The following is a 17,970-nucleotide window of genomic DNA, read 5'->3' as shown; positions in this document are numbered from 1 at the left end:
CTAAAATATTACGAGACCGTATATAGAAAGTACGAAAATCTTGACTAAGCTACTGAAATCATGAACATAAATCAAATTACTCCACGCGAAAAATCCAAGAGAGAATTCCTAATTAGATTATCGCGATAACAATAAAAGAATTTCTGAAAATTAAGACTAGCCTCCACATCAAGCACTAGAATCATAAGAAAAGTTCACTCACAGCAACCCTACAAAAATCGAGTGTAATGGATTTTTGGCGGAACTAGTTTTGTGAAAATAAAAAAATATTACATAGGTATTAATATTCGTTACGAACGCCGGTGTGCCGGTGAGTCGCCGCCGACAGGTACAGAGAGACGCCACCAACGCCGCCGCCTCCGAACAAAAATTTCGCTTACTGCCAATTCCCAGCAAACAATTTTGGAATTATATCGAAATTTTTACCGAGTTATACATGTAAATATACAGTACAACTAAGTCGTATACAATATGCTATATACGGACAAAAGTGGAGGCAATATACCTATATTGAGATAAAATTGGGTTTTAGTATACGACATAAACTGTACACAAATGCGACTGTGGTCGGTACTTAGTGTGATTCCATGTGGCACGAAACAGACCTTTAAAGATTCTTAAGACTCAAAACAGTACTATATACGATTATAATAGGCTTTCGGAAAATTTGAACACAAAATAAAAGTTAAGAATGAGAGACACATCTTTCGACCGCCTGTTTTTAATAACGAGTATTACTTTAAAATTTTCGCATCATTGCACGTAACCAACTCATATATTATAGCATCTTCCTTGTACTGATAAAAATATAAATATATATCCATATGCACATACAATAATCCAATTAATCTCAAATTTGTATATTTTTTTGAGGTCTTTCGATAATTTGCTCTATTATAGTAAAGAAACTATCAATCTTCGCCAAAATCATTGAGAAGATTGCTTACACCATATTTTTTAAATGAATTGTAATTATATAAATAAATTATATACTTTTGCTTCGCACCTTAGATCCTTGGCGTCCAATACTTGGATTAATTTGACTATTACCGACACACATTTGTGTAGTCATAATTGTGTCATAGTGCAGTACACTACTAACGATCATTTTTATACATTAGATGACTTAGTGTGTACTCATATACGAAAATCATAAAGGAGTCTTCACAACGCACTAGTTAAGATAAGTTTTGTATAATACGTATAAACACGGTGTACTATTATACGATTCCGACAAAAACTGTATGCTTATACGATATTTGCTGGTCATCCTTATACGACAACTGAGTAACTGGGTTATCACAGAACAGTGAAAACCATCATTAGTGTGGGTGTCACTGTAAAGTAGAGATGGGCGGGTATGGAATTTTTCGTACCCGGACCCGACCCGTTTGTTTGTTTTGATTTTGGCGGAAAAGGTCATCCAAACATTCAAAAACGGGTACGTGCGCAATTTTTCGAAAAAAAACCCGACCCCACCCGCACCCGGAATAAATATTTTTTAATATACCCGACCCGACCCGTACCCGGTGATAGCAAAACCTAAAAATACCCGTACCCGCCCATCTCTACTGTAAAGGAGACAGTCAGCAAAAGATCAAAATTGTTGTTTGACGCCATTTTGAAAACCAAGATGGCGGTTTCCGGTTACCACAAAATGTTAAAACCATTATCAATATGATCAATATTGAAATGAGAGCAAAATTAAAAGAAAATTTTCCGAAAAATTATAACCTGGTACTGTAAAGGTTAAACATCAAAATTAGGTCTTTTGCAAGTTCAATTCAAAAACTTATTCACTCAAGCTTCTTTTTCAACTAATGCGAATTGCCTTGCTATTGGGCGGAGCACTGCGGTGTTGGGAGGGTTTGTGTCCTTAAACACACCCTGTACGTTGCTCGCGTCATACCAATCCATGGCCTTGTTCCGCAGTGGGAAGATGCTAAAGCCGGCCAAAAAGGAACAGAACAATTGTGTTGCTTGAGGTGGTTTTTCCCGGCATTCCTGCACGTTAATTTCCTGTTTGTTGGTCCCGGTTGCGATTTGAATTTTGCTCTTCAAAAGGCCTGCCACACGAGATATTTCTTTGCGAACTTCGATAACTTAATAAGTTTGAAATTTACTGCCACCGCCAATCATCTCTCCCTTGATGTGGGTGGCTGCTAAATGGATTGCGAAAATGGGCATCGGTATCGGAAGAAATACTGCCGCTGAGAAACTCTCAGCATCAGCTAGCAGATAAGAAACCCTGCGAAAGTGGTTGTATAGATATGTAAACATTATTGTCGAAAGCTCCGGATCGGTTCGTGTCTCAAGAGGTGATGATATTTGAACAGGACCTGAGCATTTCATGAGCAATTAACACAAAATAAACATAACAAGAGCACAATCCGTACTGAAGTAGTACCTAATTGTTGCCCCGGTTGAATGAGGATTTCGAGATACAAGAGATTTAGGTTTAGGCGGTAGGCTTAACCACTACAAACCAATCCGACACTTACAGAAATTTACCTAATCTGTTAAGCTGAGTCGATTAGTACACAAGACACGGGCCCTCCAGCCCTTGAAAATATTCTTCCCCTTTGAGAATTTTCTGCGCACGGGCCTGCACTACCAGCTTGCTTGCGACATCCCGGACGGGCTGGTTGGGGTAGGCCACTCTTTTCGTAGTTTTTGCGCCTTCCTGGCAGTCGACAAACGTTTTCCAATGTGACACTTGACTTGGTCATATTCAGCAATTTCGGCAACCTGGTTTGCAAATAGTTTGGATTCCATTTTGTTCCTCTACCCCTCTTGCTTCGACTGAAGAGTACAGTCAAAATCAAACAATAGGCATACCTACGTTGAAGAGTTGATTGTCCATGTAATGATATAGAATGAAACTAGACTCTCCTAAACCGTCGACTGTGGAACCTTACCTTGTTTCGATTCGAAAAAACCGATTAAGTTTACTGACAAGTTTTAATAAAGTTCGATATCAGTCCAATACTGTATGTTAATATTTATCGTTCTGTTATCAAATGTTGTTTCCAGTTGCAGAGATAATAATGATTCCACAGGAACACCATTTATCATGCTAGAAGCGTAATTTTTTCCGTCATACGTCCCTGATTATTTGTATGTTTCCTATCACTGTTTGCACAATTCTCACCTTACATTTCATTTTATCTTTTCAGGAATCCTACGAGAAACTTAATTACAATGGGTAAGTCATCAAACCACCGAAATGTGTTTCGAAGTACGTTTTGTCATTGATCATCGCTGATGAAAATATTGATGAACTGAATTGATGTTGTAATTAATATACAAATTTCCACTCATTTTGAATTCAAACTGGGTCGGGTCCCGTATTGGGTATCTTATTGGAATTACAATTCTATAGCCAAACAACATCGAAACTCAAAAAGAACACAATCCAAATAACACACACCGCACTCACTCACGGAACATTTCAATTTGGCAGTACACCCCGAACGGAAGAAGAGATTTCCTTTCCAAGTTTTGAACTGCACTACGAAACCAACCAACCGAAATGTTTCTAAAGTAGCTCTATTCTGGGTGAACAGAGAAAAAACAAGCGACATTCCCGCACTTTCGGAATCCCCTCCTGTCCCAGCCAGATCCCGGACCCCGTGCATCACTTCGACGGAACTGTACAACGGCAACGGCATGCAGTACGGCCGAGAGACGTTCCGTTTTTCGTATTTAATTATTTACGAACGATTTGAATTTGAATTCGACACTGAACCGAACCGAACCGAAAGCAGAGAAAGGCGCAACTTTTCCTATGCTGTGTTGGCAGTCGAAGTGTCGAAGGAAAAACATAACCTCACACTTTGCTGTCCCCCTCCCCCTGCCACGGTTTGTCGTCTCGGTTTGCGATGTGCGTTGTTGCGTACCTTTCAACTAACGAGCCAGTGGAATTGCTATCCTACCGCACCCGCCGACCGAGATGAGACTGAACATACTGAGACTGTTTCCATTTCTGCGTATTGGGGAAACACCACCGGCGCTCGGCGGGAAAAATTTATGAATTGTGAAAATGGAAAATCAAGCCCTCTGTTCGGTCCCATTCCCTTGAATGGAGTCTTCGGAGGAAAGGTTGAAGAAAAATCATCACCGCTGGCAAAAATGAAAAAAAAGAGTTGGAAAATTTGTTCATCCTTTATCGTGCGGATCTTGGCGCGATGCGATGTCTTTCAAGCGGAAGCGAGTCTGAAAGCGAGAACCCCGGGTAAGCTGTACGGATGAAACGCAAATTTTTGTTATCAACTTTTTTATGTCTCTTCGTCAGTCTTTTGGAATATTGCTGCGGAGAGTTGGTTGGTTGGTTAGTTGGATGGAGCTGGAATGGTGTCAGGGAAAAAGTTTGTTGTGTTTTTTCTTCATTTCACTGGCTTTCGCAATGAATTTGTTTGGTCGAAGTTTTACGCGCAAAGTTTACATTCTTGAGTCGAACGCAAATTAACTGGATTCTTTTTTGCTCTAGCGTATAATTTTATTGGTTTGAAGAATAGCAAAGATTTTTGTGCTTTGGATACATAGAGATATTGATTTTATTTTTTATGTCGATATAAAGTGATTCGGGAAATTATAAATCAAAATAATGGTAGTACATACAGCACAAGAACATTAGACTTGTCCGAATTTGTATGGAAGCATTAGGAGAAAAATAGTTTTTGCTCAAATTTTTCTCCACTGAGGAGATTAGATTTCATTAATTCTCATCAGCTTAATCAGAGCTTTTGTTCCTGCGGGACATCACGTAAGATTAGGGATTTGCTCAGAAACACAAATAGTGTTTTCGTTTTTGGAACTAGTATCAATCCCGCGCTAGCTTAGTCCTGTGATGAGACGAAGTCGAAATTCCATAACTAATATGGAAGAATTTATTTCCAGATGAATACCAGTTTCACTCGGCTCTGCTGATTCTTTTCAAGGTTCTTAGCGACTGATGATTTTGGTAGCGATAGGTTGCCTCTAAAATTAATCATTTCAAAGGAATCAAACCCAAGGTTAACGTTCATTTTTTGGCACGACAAATATAAGAATGTACTGCAGAGTAGGACTTTTTCATCGAGCGAACTTGAAACACTGCACAGCAATCAGAAATCTCCTCTAGCGTTTGAAAATTGCCAAAAGTCAGTACAGACATTCTTCAACTCTGTGGAAAAAAGCCGGGATCCTCTCCAGAAACAATCTAACGTGAAGCTCCAAGCAGGAGGTAGAGAAATGTAGATAAATTCCATTAAATTATCATATTCTGCTCGTCATCAGCATAAGCTATTAAAGCAGCAGCCTCCTTGCCATCATCAACAGCGTTACTCTCCTCCCCCCATTCATCCCGCCGCCAAAGTGCCCCATAGGGTTGCCGGGCGTGTAAAGTTCGTAGAACCGAAGGATAAACGAGCGCGATAAAACGGTTCGTTATACGTAGTGGCCATGTGATTTAGAAAGTCAAATCGCCTCAGACGTCGGGTCAGGGAACGCGAACGAACGACGTGAAGGCTGATGTGAAGTGCATCCCCGTTGCCGTTGATGTCGATATGAAGGACTAACGATGGAGACAGTGTTTTTTCTCTCGGTCTGGATCATTCCGGTCGCTATACTGCCACGGGAAGACGTGATTAAGGGCTGAACAGTCGACACTTTGTAGCAGGGGTGGTTCTGCCAATCGAAATACTTATCACAAATTGTCTCAAGTGTTGGCAGTATATTTTTCTTGGAGAGAATGGGCAAAATTTAGATTTGTTCGCCATTTGAATAGGGAAGCCGTTTGGTACACGGAAAAAATCTGTTCATAAATTCATGAAAAGAAAATCACGATTTCTTAAAATGAACCGCTTACGAAAATCATGACCAAGTTCCTGAAATCGTGAATAATGAACCTCGTATTTATGCACCAATTAATAAACTAGTTCACGACAAAAATACGCATGGTGTTACATTCGAATATTTGGTTGAATTATTGTGGTTGTTACCCGAACCCATTCCTTTATAATTATTTTTCATAATTTGGGAATACACTGCAAAGTGATCCAAATCCATAATTTAGGAAGACAAACATATTTGTAGTTAAACCATAAATTTCAGAGCTTCCTTGCCTTCAGGACAAATAATCAGTATCATATAGCCCAACCTCAGATGTGGATGGTATGAGGGTGTCTCTTATTGTTAGGGGGATCCGAATATTATTTTCTGAATATGATGAGATAGAGGATTGCAGTTTTTAGCAACATTGTATAGCAACTTATATCCTGCGACTTTGTCGAAGACACTATAATTGTATCTCCAAAGATTTTTATTTTACAGCAATTCTAATAAAGTAACTTAGGGTGATTCTAACTAAAACTGTTTTTTCGCACTAACTTTTTTTTATTTTGTTTTCTTTAAATCCAAGATGGCGACTTCCGGTTGCGTAATATTCTTGATAGCATTAATAATGGGTATTTTTGGAATGAGCTGGACGAGTAGATGACGAAAAGGGTAGTTTGGTGCCATTATGGAATCCAAGATGGCGACATCCAGTAAAACGAAATTCTGTATAACCGTTACAAAAGGGTATTTTTGAAATAAGCTTGAGGGGTAAATGACGGAAGTCGATGAGTGACGTCATTTTGAAGGCAAAGATAGCAACTTTAGGTTTGAGCAAATAATAATATAATAATATCATTATTAATCACTATATCTATATCTACTCCGTAATTGTCCCATTTCGAAAATGCCCATACTGTTTAGGTTATAGAGAATTTATCTAAACCAGAATTCGCCATCTTGGATTTCAAAATAGTTTTAGGTATCGATTTCCGTCATGTACTTATCAACCCTATTCCGAATATACACACATTGTTGAGGTTATAGAGTATTTATCTGAACCAGAAGTCGCCATCTTGCGTTTCAAAATAGCTTCAGACATTGATTTTGGTCATGTACTCGTCAACCCCATTCCGAAAATATCCATATTAATGAGGTTAGAGTATTTATCTAAACCGCTAAAGCTTCTAGAAGCCATTTTAAAATCGAAGGTGGCGACTTCAGCTGACGTAGATTTCCGTCATGTCATACCCCATTCCGAAAATAACCATATTGTTGAAGGTATGTTATATTTATATAAATAGGAAGTCACCATCTTGGATTATAAAATGGCTTCAGACATTAATTTCCGTCTTGTACTCGTCAATTCCATTCCGAAAATAGCCATATTGATGTGGTTATAGAGTTTATCGAAACCGGAAGTCGCCTTCTTGGATTTTAAAATGGCTTCAGACATCGATTTCCGTCATGTACTCGTCAACCCCATTCCGAAAATACTCATGTTCTTGAGGATATAGACTATCCAAACCGGAAATCTCTGTATGGGATTTCAAAATGGTTTCAGACATTGATTTCCGTCTTGTACTCTTCAATCCCATTCCGAATTCCGCATTTCAACTTCCTACTGCACTGACGTCTTCAAACTTTTTTATGGATTTGGTTCGTAAAGTTTGTTATTTGAAATTTAGTTCGTAAAAAGTTACGTAAATCAAAAATGTATTACGTAAAAAGAGTTCAGGTGGCGAAGATTTCAGTGAAGTAGAACTCCGATAGCACGTTCCGAACTGAAGCTATGGGCAATATTAGATAAAAAATAGGCGTAACATGAATATTTAAATTTGGGCAAACGATTTCGTATTTCAAAGACCATACTTTGAACCATGATTAGGGAAAAATTACGAGAATTGCGATTTTACTGTTGAAGAATGCCTCAGACTTGTAGAAAAGCATACATTCTTAGGCCTTCGATTGAATCTTAAACACTACCCTTCGATGGGTACAATTTTCAAAATACTGTTTGATCCTCATGTCCTCTATTCTCACGAAACCAGGACTGCGCTGGTCAATGGTTGACGTGGTCTTAGTTTGTTTGAGCGGACGACATTGTAAATCGTCACAATTTCAGAGCAAGACAGAACGTGTTGGTGAAGACTGCAATCTTCTATCTCGTCACATTCAAAAAATTATTTTTGGGTCACCCTAATAATGAGTCATTCTATTACCACCTACAACTAAATATGATCTATTTTATACTGATTAGTTGTCCTGACTACATCATAGCTCTAAAATAAGGGCTTAAGGGGAACTTGGCCAATTCCGACCTAGTAAGGGCTTTTGAGCTATAGAACTGAAACATGTCAACCGAATCACAATCAAATATTTTTCCTAAAAGCCTGATCAATTGCGCACTTTTTTTCTAATGCAACTTTTCAGATCTTTTGCCGTATCTAGATCTTAGTCACGATTTTCATAATTTATATGCACGTTATCGTGATATTTTATTCTTGAGCTTATTCTCTAATTAGAAACGCGGAGTAATGTGACTCATGTTTATGATACCAAAACTTTTAACATGATTTTCGTAATTTCTCTTCGCGTTATCGTTGTATCTGATTTTTGCTTGCAGTCGGTTTTTCAAGTTGATGTGTGTGTGTTAACCATGCCAACTCCCACTGGTTGGCAGCGACTTACAGAAAAATAAAGTTGTGTCCATGTATATATTCATGCAAGAACTTAGTTCCATGATTTGGGTAGGTGTTAGCTCGAATGAATTCCGATGACCCCTTTTCGTTTACGGGCAAACCATGTTCCGAAGCCATCGTTCCATCAACCAACCCCGTTCTAATATAATGTTTGCACCAAATGGATATAAATATTACATTACATTTGGTTTAGAGCAAGAACAAAATTTTTCCGCGTATTTTTGAAATGTCCTATCCGAAACGATAATGAAATTAATACTTTCATTACACATAATCTATTCTAATAATCAATTGAGGCTGTCTGCCGATTTTTAGCCGAAATGCTAATGATGTGATCATCAAGAATACGTCGAACGACCACAATTGACCCCTTCGACACCAGTTTGTCCTTACTAAGCTGTAACGCGGGTGGCGTCGTGAAAACTGTCGAATAAGAGTATATAATTCAAGAAAACATGTCTTGCATCCGCCATCGACCCTAGTTTGCATACAGAACATTACTAGATCCGCTGTTCTCCCTTCACCCACATCGGATTTTTTGGTCGGAGTAACCAAAACTGAACTGGATCCAGTCTTTTAGAGCGAATTCTCATGGACTCAAATGCCATACAACCCCTTAAAAAGACCATGAATATGGTCCGTTATAAATTTTATAAACATCCAAACGCCATAAAATGGTCTCAATAACCTATAGGTACACCAAAATATGGTTTTTACATGGGATCTACCGGACCATGGCGATGGTGTTTTCAAGAGTCGATCGCATTACAAACATTATCAAAACACCATGTAATGGGGGTGAATCTGGACCATGAACATGGGAGTATTATAGGCTTATCGTTTGCTCGGGTAGTCCCTGATTTCGCGCAGATCAGAAGCTAAAGCACACCACTCGGTCAGAGCAAAGCAAACGAACAAACTTTTCCCACGTCGCTTCGCTACTTCTACACAACAGTGGCAGAAAACCTCGTTGCCCCAAGGTGAACGAGATGAGTGAATAAAAAAACAAAGTGCGCGCACCAAACCAAAATTCTGTCGTACTTTACGTAAACTCGAAAAAAGACCTACAGTACGCGAGGGGAACAATTGTTAAAGGTGAAAATGGATATTGATCTTACGTTAGTGACCCACGTGCAACTGCATCATACACAAAATGTGGTATTGATAATGTCCTATACACTATTCGTTGCAGAATTTTTAGTGTGATGAACAGCGTGCAACACGAAGTCGAATATGACAACATTAAAACCAAAATCCCCGTATATATGGACAAGGATAACATTGAAATTCGCCTGCATGATTTGGCCCCGCGCACCAGCTCCGAGTACTTTAAAAAATTCTTTTCGAAATACGGTGTGAAACTCATTACGAATGGTACCTGGAGAAACTTTTTCCCCGGTATTCCCAACCAGGTTTGTGAGGGTAGAATGCAACTGCACTAACCTATTCCATCTTACTTGACCTTCGAATGAAAATCTGTTCAAAGGATCACCTATATTCAAAGAACCCTAAACACACGTGCCAGTTCTGCAACCAGACGGCACACTACGATAAACCATGCACCAAGACTGCTAAGAAAAATGGATCTACTACAACACACACCGACAAACAGTTTTTCACTGCTAAACCACAGACAGCCGGTCAACCGATAAGCATCGATAACCCTAACCCAACATCCAGTACACCTAGCAAAGAAATAACTGAAAAAGAAGAGGGATACACGAAGGTTACTCAGAAACACAAGAAGCATCAAAAAATAACCAACAGCGAAACCCAAACCTGCCCTAGCGACAACGACATGGACGTACACGAGAGCGAACGGCAGATAGAATAACTAACAAGCAGCATATGGTAAAGTGAATAATGACAATAACGATTCACCCCTGAGAAAGATCACGCACAATAGCAAGTAGTGCACCCAGGACAGACGATTGTAATATTTTTTGGTGATTTTCGAACTGTATTAATTGAAATGTGTATTGTTTCCGTAAAAAGCCAACCAAAGAACAATGAACTGGATCATGAAAGTATAGCCGATTGTCTGTATTTTGTTTTGTAAACTATAATACATACACGATATTGTACTACATAAAGTATTTTAGGCGCTCAGAACAGCTTTTGTATTCTTTCCGTACATCACACTGAATTTTATGAAATGAGTAACGATGTATGATGTCCTAATGGTTTTCTTAAATCTACTGCTCGACCTAATGACAACTATGTTATATTTCATAAAATAGTTGACGGAACAAAAATGATTACATGATTAATATTCCAAACTTTGTGAAATAGTTGAATTTTTCGAGAATTTTTGTGCAGAGTAGCATGACAGTGAAAATGATTGGGGTTTTCTTCTAGATATCACCAGTACGCAAGATAAATCGTGAGTAATATACTAGGACTCAAAAATTATCGAACTATTTCACGAGCACGAATGGTTAGGCTTGACTAATATACTAGGAACCATAAACTAGCTGACGAATTCATAAAACATATCAATGAAAAAGGCGACCGGAAGTTGGTTGTATGGATGTTCGGCTTTTTCGATCTATATAATAACAACGGCTGTTTTTTGGTAAACGACACATTGACAAAGAACGATAGATTTAGTGAGTTTAGCATAAAATTGAATTATACATAACATTATATTAATATACCACTTGCGATTACCCTTGAAGAAAGCAAAAAAATGGGCCGAAACGTTGGACAGTATAAAACTGCTATTATTTTAATATAGACCTAAAAAACCGAACATCCATATAACCATCAGAAATATTTTATGAAATTGTTTTCATGAAAATATTAAACTCATGTATAAAATTATATACTTTAGAAACAGTATCACGAAAGTGGAAACGTATTTTATGATTTTGTAAACTTATTCACGAGAACGAATGGTAAATATTCTCTTCTATTCTATTCTATTCTATTCTAACCCTTACACAGCCAGTATTGAAAAGCATCCTGGAAAACACTGCAGTTATTCTTTAGTGTTTTTCTTGTCAACATTAATATTTGAAGCATATTATAATATGACGCAAATATTAAAACGACCAGGCCTACTGTGCAGAGTTAGGTTTGAAGATGTTTTTTTTTTTTATTTCGATTATAGAGGTTTTAACCTAAAGGTCATTCGCCTCTTCGGGTTAGAAAAATCTCTTATGAAAATTTCTAACCCTATGTGCGGGGTCGGGGCTCGAACCCAGGTGCGCTGCGTACAAGGCAATCGATTTACCAACTACGCTACGCCTACCCCCTTGAAGATGTTTCAATATTATACGGCAATTGAATTATTCATTTAATGAACAATTCAACCAACGAATCGTTTTGAAACTTGAATGAGGAAGAAACGAGGACAACCGTACCAACCGTTTCAGTTTATAGTGGGTTATGATAAAACGTTGGGAGTGACTTGGCTAAGAAGGTTAATGTCACTCCTTTGGTCCTTTGGGATGGGACAGAGGTATTGGGTACTCCTTGCCCTGGCTATTGAGTCTAGGTTAAAGCGCCTTTACTCGCTCTACGAGAACGAATGGTAAATATTTACAAATACATTAAAAATCATAAACTAGTTCACAAGGCGAAATTGTTTTGCTGAATGTAAGACATCGTGTCCTTATTCGTTGAACCCATTGCACTCAATGGGAATGCTGGGAAACTTGGGCGACGTAAAACATCTGTGTTTTGTCACATTTGGTTGAATTTGGGGATGTCTAACGATATAGTGCGTGCGGTTTATACTAATTTAAAAAGCATTACCGTGCACCAATATTTTAACGGAACTAATTACTAAAAACATTGTAACTTGATATCTTTTACATGATATTGCGCGCGTCATAGAGCAAAAATAATATCCGGTTTGGATTTTATGAAACGTTCTAAGTGTTTCACTTTCACTTTACCACCCTATAAATAGATTGTCGATTCTAGGAATTTCAGAAAGTTGATTTTTTTTAATTATCTGGCAGATGCGCAGACGAAGAATATATTAGGATAACAGAATAAAATGAAACAGGCCTAAACGCTAAATGTGTAGGAGAAACGATCGTATGTATAGAACAAACAGGTACCGGCGAAGGAAGAACCAAAGATAATCCGCTTACCCATATTTGACAGTTTGGCAGCGAAGAAGACGACTAGCTAAAGGTTGGGATTGAAGCCATTGTGATGATTCGTTTGGACCACCGAAGAATCATCCAACACGGAGCTGGCTATCGAAGATTGTCTGTGCAAGAAGGGACGAGCTTTTAGTTCGATAGTCGTAAATGGTGTAGCGATCACGCCACCTGGCGTTAGCATTGACAGCTAGGCGAAGAGCGCTATGTGGGATGCTAACTAATCAATGTTTCAAAACTAGATTTTGAGACGAAAAATAAGTTATCATTAGTAGTTAGTCATTCGATCTGAAAAAAAAAATGCATGAGCTACAAAACTTTAAAAAGCAAACGAATCTTTCATTCCAATGCACGGGTTTGAAGAAAAGCTTTTGTTACTCTATTAAAAAGAGATCTGTGAAAAGGAAGAATAAAGGGCCTTGGTGACTTCAGTGAAGAGAAGAGCGAGAAGAAAGCGTAGTGTTTGTGATAACGCAAAGTGTGATTACGCAATCAAGCAAATATTATCATCAGGCTTAAGTTAAATTGCTAAAAGTGAGAATGAAAAGTGAAAGAAACAAACCAAAAACGGAAATTACTATTCCACGCCCACATATCTTGTAAAAAGCAGTGTACCAATTGGAATGGACTTGTTTTGCATCCTATTTCGTCCATCGACACGTTAGGGATAGAGAAAGAGATGCATCTAAAAAGGCATGTATTGGTGAATGCACGGTTATTCTGATCCGACTATCTTTTACTATCTTCTAATTGGAAAACTGTTATCTTAGCACTTGAAGGTAATAAGAATTTCACCACCCCCTCGCATATCTTCAACGAGAAACTGCAAAAGTGGACAGTTTTCTACTTCAAGTTTCTCCGCCTATGAAACATACCTTTTTGGAAACTGTAAGAACCTGCAGTGTTTTGGAAAGACCAAGTATTTGGCTACGGATTTTACATTTGCGACGACACCTTGTTTGTTTGGGCAACTTCGTCACAGTACATAGAAAATCTCTCCCTCACATGAGGCAGTTCACCCAGTTTAATCTTTGCTTGCAACTAGAATATAATTATTGAACTGAATAATATGGGATGAAATCATTGTAGAAGCAGCAATATTTGTATATTGAATAAAAAATAAAGAAATTTTATCATTCTTCATTTCATGAGCTGTTCATCAAGGCGAATATTGTCTTCTTGAACAATAGGAGCATAAATTATATGGAACTAGTCAATGCATATGTGCATTCTCCATACCTAAATATAAACGAGCTCAGCCATATTTTTGAGCAAAGATTTCATACATAGCTGAATAAAATCAAGTTTTAACATAACACGCAATTCGATAAGATTAAACAAGTACAATCATCCACGCTCTTACCACCCAACGCCGTCAGGAAAACAATTTAGCACTGGTTGAAATATAATTTTTTTTCTCATATTAACCGTAGAATCCAATGTTTAGGCCGTCATATCTGATCTGTACAGATTTGCAGATTCAGTCAGGTTTAGATCCCGGTTAACCGAGTTCCCAGAAGCATCAACCACTCTCGCCGTGGGAATACAACGAATGAGTTTTATTTTTTAATATTTTAGCAAATTGCAGAATATGCACTGAACAAGTTAAAATCTTCCGTCGTCTCACCCGACCCGGAGCAAAAGGCCTAAAACCCGGGAGTTGTTCCCAAACTCGGCGGTGGCAACTCTAATTCGAACACACTATCTCTCGCTAATCAAGGTATTTTTGACAACTGAGTTGTCAACTCTCCACTGATCGCCCTCTTTTAATTGATTCAGTTTTCATTACAATTTCATGTGGCTAGAATATACCCCGAGTTTGGGCTTAGTCGGGTATGGCCGTAAGAGATTCGAGGGGTCTCACTCGTGGTGGGGGGGAGACCATTTAGGGTTTCGGGGTCGAATTCGTATTTTTGATGCCAGATGTCTTTAGTGTGCGTAGGGCATCGTGATAGGATGTTGTTTCGAAGGGGTTATTGCTTTTATGAATCAACTTTTTGGTTCTTGGATGGCTTTTAGGTCAGAATGGGACTTTCGTTTGGAGGGTTTTTTTGGCCTCAACAGGTGTAAAATTTTATAAGACGTGGTACCGAGGAAAGGTTGGAGACTGCGTTTCCGATCTTTCCTCGGAGATTTCCTGGTTCCGGAGCTATTTTTAGGGGAAGGACTCCTTTCGAGATGGCACCGGATTTCGACGTTTTATGCATTTCTGCTCCATTTGGCGCTGGGGATTTCTGGTGCTTTCTCGCTGGTGGGTATTTTCTGATTTTGAGCGCTTTGATTGTGTCCCTTTGGACTCGGGTTTCGCGTGAAGAGTCTGGGTGCTCTAGCTTTTGCGGTGAGTTTATTATTTAGAAGTTTAGAAGGCCATTCTTAGAGATGCCTTACTGTTCATCCCGAGATTTTGCCAACATAAAAATATTCCGGTGGTAAGTTCAACCAATCTCAGCTGCGATTGTAAAAACGCTAATTCCCCACGCCTTCAGTTGGATCAGTAAAAATGTCGCTTATAACCACTAAACCATAACGACACGACCGGGAAGTTTAGTGGTATGGCGAAACTCAAACTCTTCTAGCATTTAGCACGTTAACGTACAAACGCTTGAGCGCTTCGCAATCATCCACGCGCACTTACCCCTGCGATCACGGAAAAACACCCTGGTGACTAAGTGAATGTTTCAGCAAGCTTACAAACTTACAAAAGCACGTGTTCGCGCAATAATGAATCGGTTACGTCCGGAAATTTCAACTAGAAGTTTCATCCCGGGAATTTATTTCCCGGGATTTATAGATTTTCCGGGAAATTGCGTTTTCTCATTCCCGGGATTCGGGAATCCTGGAAAAATGATTTTTAATTTATTCCAAAAAACACCATCTGCAAAAAACATCTGCAGGCAATATCTCGACCGGCAAACACTTCGAGTTGGTAGTAATTGTAAATTATACTTTTTCAACTGGTTCGCAGATCAATAAGCGATATATCTTGGAACTCCGTAATGTGAAGACATTTTTTGTGTGTTTTTTAAGATATAGTGCCCAAACCTTACGCAAGCCTTTGCTGAAGAATGTTCATGTTTTCATGCCAAAATCGACAAATTCGCCGACTATTACCGCGAAGTCTTTCTTTACAGTAGCGTTAGTAGTGCGCATGACATCTCCGCAACCTATGAACCAATTTATGGATTTTTTTAAATTTTCTGCCTATTTTAATAACTAGATCTTCAATGAAAGTGTTTGCGAATAGAGATTAATTACGGAAATTGGTCTGATTTTTTTTAAATCGATTAGTTTTATTTTCAAAAATTGGGATCGTTATTGTAGATATCGTGTTTAACGCAAACGCTATTTGGTCAGTTCATCGAATGCACATTTCATTCAATCTGTTATACTGGAATTGTAATATCAATTTTGTTATAAGAATTATACATACAATTTTGCATTCCGGGGTATTTAAATTTGTATGAAAAGAATCACAGAACGCCGTATCTATCAAATATCCTGCACATCCAAACTCCTTCAATGTCGATTCAGTATTTTTGAATTACCTTAAAACAAAGAAATTCAGATACTCGCTAGTAACAGGAAAATGATGGTAAGCTTCATCCATCGCTGTGTAGTTCATCCATTATTCACTTTATTTTGATTCAATCTTAATTCGGAGTGATACTGATCCAACTGTTCCGGGAACGGATTCGATTTAATCGCACACTACCGTGGAGCAGCTGAATTATATCATCCAAGGTAACCAAAGATGCTGTGCATTGAACCCATCCCATCGAAATGTTCTGCAACTAATTCCAATTTGGGACAGCAATTCCAGTAGCTGCGTGCAGAATACCGTCTCAATCGTAATCGGGACTACCACAATTTAGATTATTCAAGGTTGATTCAAGAAAAATCATTCAAAAGAAGTTGATATTGTATGAACTGAGTGACGAGTTATCAAATGATTCAAATATAGTCCGTCAAATCGACATCTTCTGGCAACTGTTTTTTTTACTTTTCTTATGCATTCCCGGGAATTTTTTATTTATTTCCCGAGTCCCGGGAGGCTGAAAATCATCGGGAAATGGAAGCTCTAATCCCAACCCTCGGCCCTAGCAGCCTAGATCTATACCTTCAGGTGGAGCAATCACAAAGAATGACATCCATTTCCACTAGACAACACGTGCCATGGCGACATGACCGGGTTCTCTAGTGATATGGAGGAACTTAACCGTGCACGTTCATTCAAATACTTGCGCGAACATTCGAATGTCCCCTTGGTTATAAAGTGGAACGCTAGCACTCGCGACATACAAATGCCCACGCGATCAAACACGCTAACATACCAACACTCGAGCCCTTCGCGATGATATGACGAACATTCAATCACGACCATCCACGTACAAGGAACCCTTACACCCGCACATCTGAATCGTACACTCAATGTCACAATCAGAATCACGACCCGATGCAATTGGCCTTAAGCAGTGTTTTGGTGGGTGACATTTCCCGTCTCGTCTGCAATTCTAGTGAGTGATTCTGATGAGGAATCCTTCCGAGAACCTAGATCCAGTAGGGCATCTCTCCAAAAAAAACTTTGCTTGGATTTCATCGAAATTCTGTGTAGAATTCCAATACAAACATGCGAAGGATTCACTCAGAACACTGAGATTTTTTAACCAGATTTCGTCGGATTGTTATGCTAGAATCCGCTATGCTCTTTGGTCTAGAGCGACTGAACCCTGGCAAATGACACTCATGTCATGTTGTCATAAAATGTCGTCGTTTTTATTTAATAAAGTATGACATAACCTATACTCAGTTTATATTAAGTTGTAGGCAGGCACGTAGCTAGAGGGTGAGCTAGGGGGCTAAAGCCCCCTCCCCCTTTCCCCCACGAAATGTTTTAAAAATATATTTTGAAAACATGATTATCAGCTCGTATGGTGTGAACAAATTATTGAGTTTCCTTCAACAAAAAACAATGGTCACAGTGTGGTTTATGCTGCTGCCCGAGCCAGTGCGAAGAGAACTACAAATATAGTTACTTTTATATTGTGTGCCTTGTTTGCAGAACAAAAGAAACTTCTACTATACTTCTTGCCCTAGTAATGTATCGACATGAGTGAGTCTCAAAAGCAAGAAGTGGTGCTTCGGCCAAATACTGTGATTATTGATGACTCGCATAAGACCGAGTATTCGTGATGAGGAAAATTTTCTGAAGGTGAAAATGGAGGTTAGACTTGCGATAGTCACCTTTTTTCGAGTTCTACGATGTTAGGTATTCTGCGCTCATCGCGTGCAGCAAATTGGCCCAGGCGTAACCATTCATTTTGAATAATTTAAAACACATG

At 38.8% G+C, this 17,970-nt stretch overlaps 1 protein-coding gene across 6 annotated transcripts in view; it reads left to right on the top strand.

Moving 5' to 3' along the window:
* Positions 1 to 17,970, top strand: part of LOC131693500 (homeobox protein PKNOX1-like) — a 252,461-nt gene that overhangs the window by 130,833 nt on the left and 103,658 nt on the right. For 5 of the 6 annotated variants that reach the window (XM_058981359.1, XM_058981360.1, XM_058981361.1 and 2 more), the window contains one exon: positions 3,177 to 3,205. The exons of the other annotated variant lie outside the window; for it this stretch is intronic. The gene's annotated coding sequence lies outside the window, so the exon portion shown is untranslated. The remainder of the gene's footprint in view (positions 1 to 3,176; positions 3,206 to 17,970) is intronic. 6 annotated transcript variants of the gene reach the window in all.

This window comes from Topomyia yanbarensis, chromosome 3, assembly GCF_030247195.1.
Source record: "Topomyia yanbarensis strain Yona2022 chromosome 3, ASM3024719v1, whole genome shotgun sequence".
Classification (NCBI taxonomy): Eukaryota; Metazoa; Arthropoda; class Insecta; order Diptera; family Culicidae; genus Topomyia; species Topomyia yanbarensis.
This window is presented reverse-complemented; position numbering and strand designations above follow the sequence as displayed.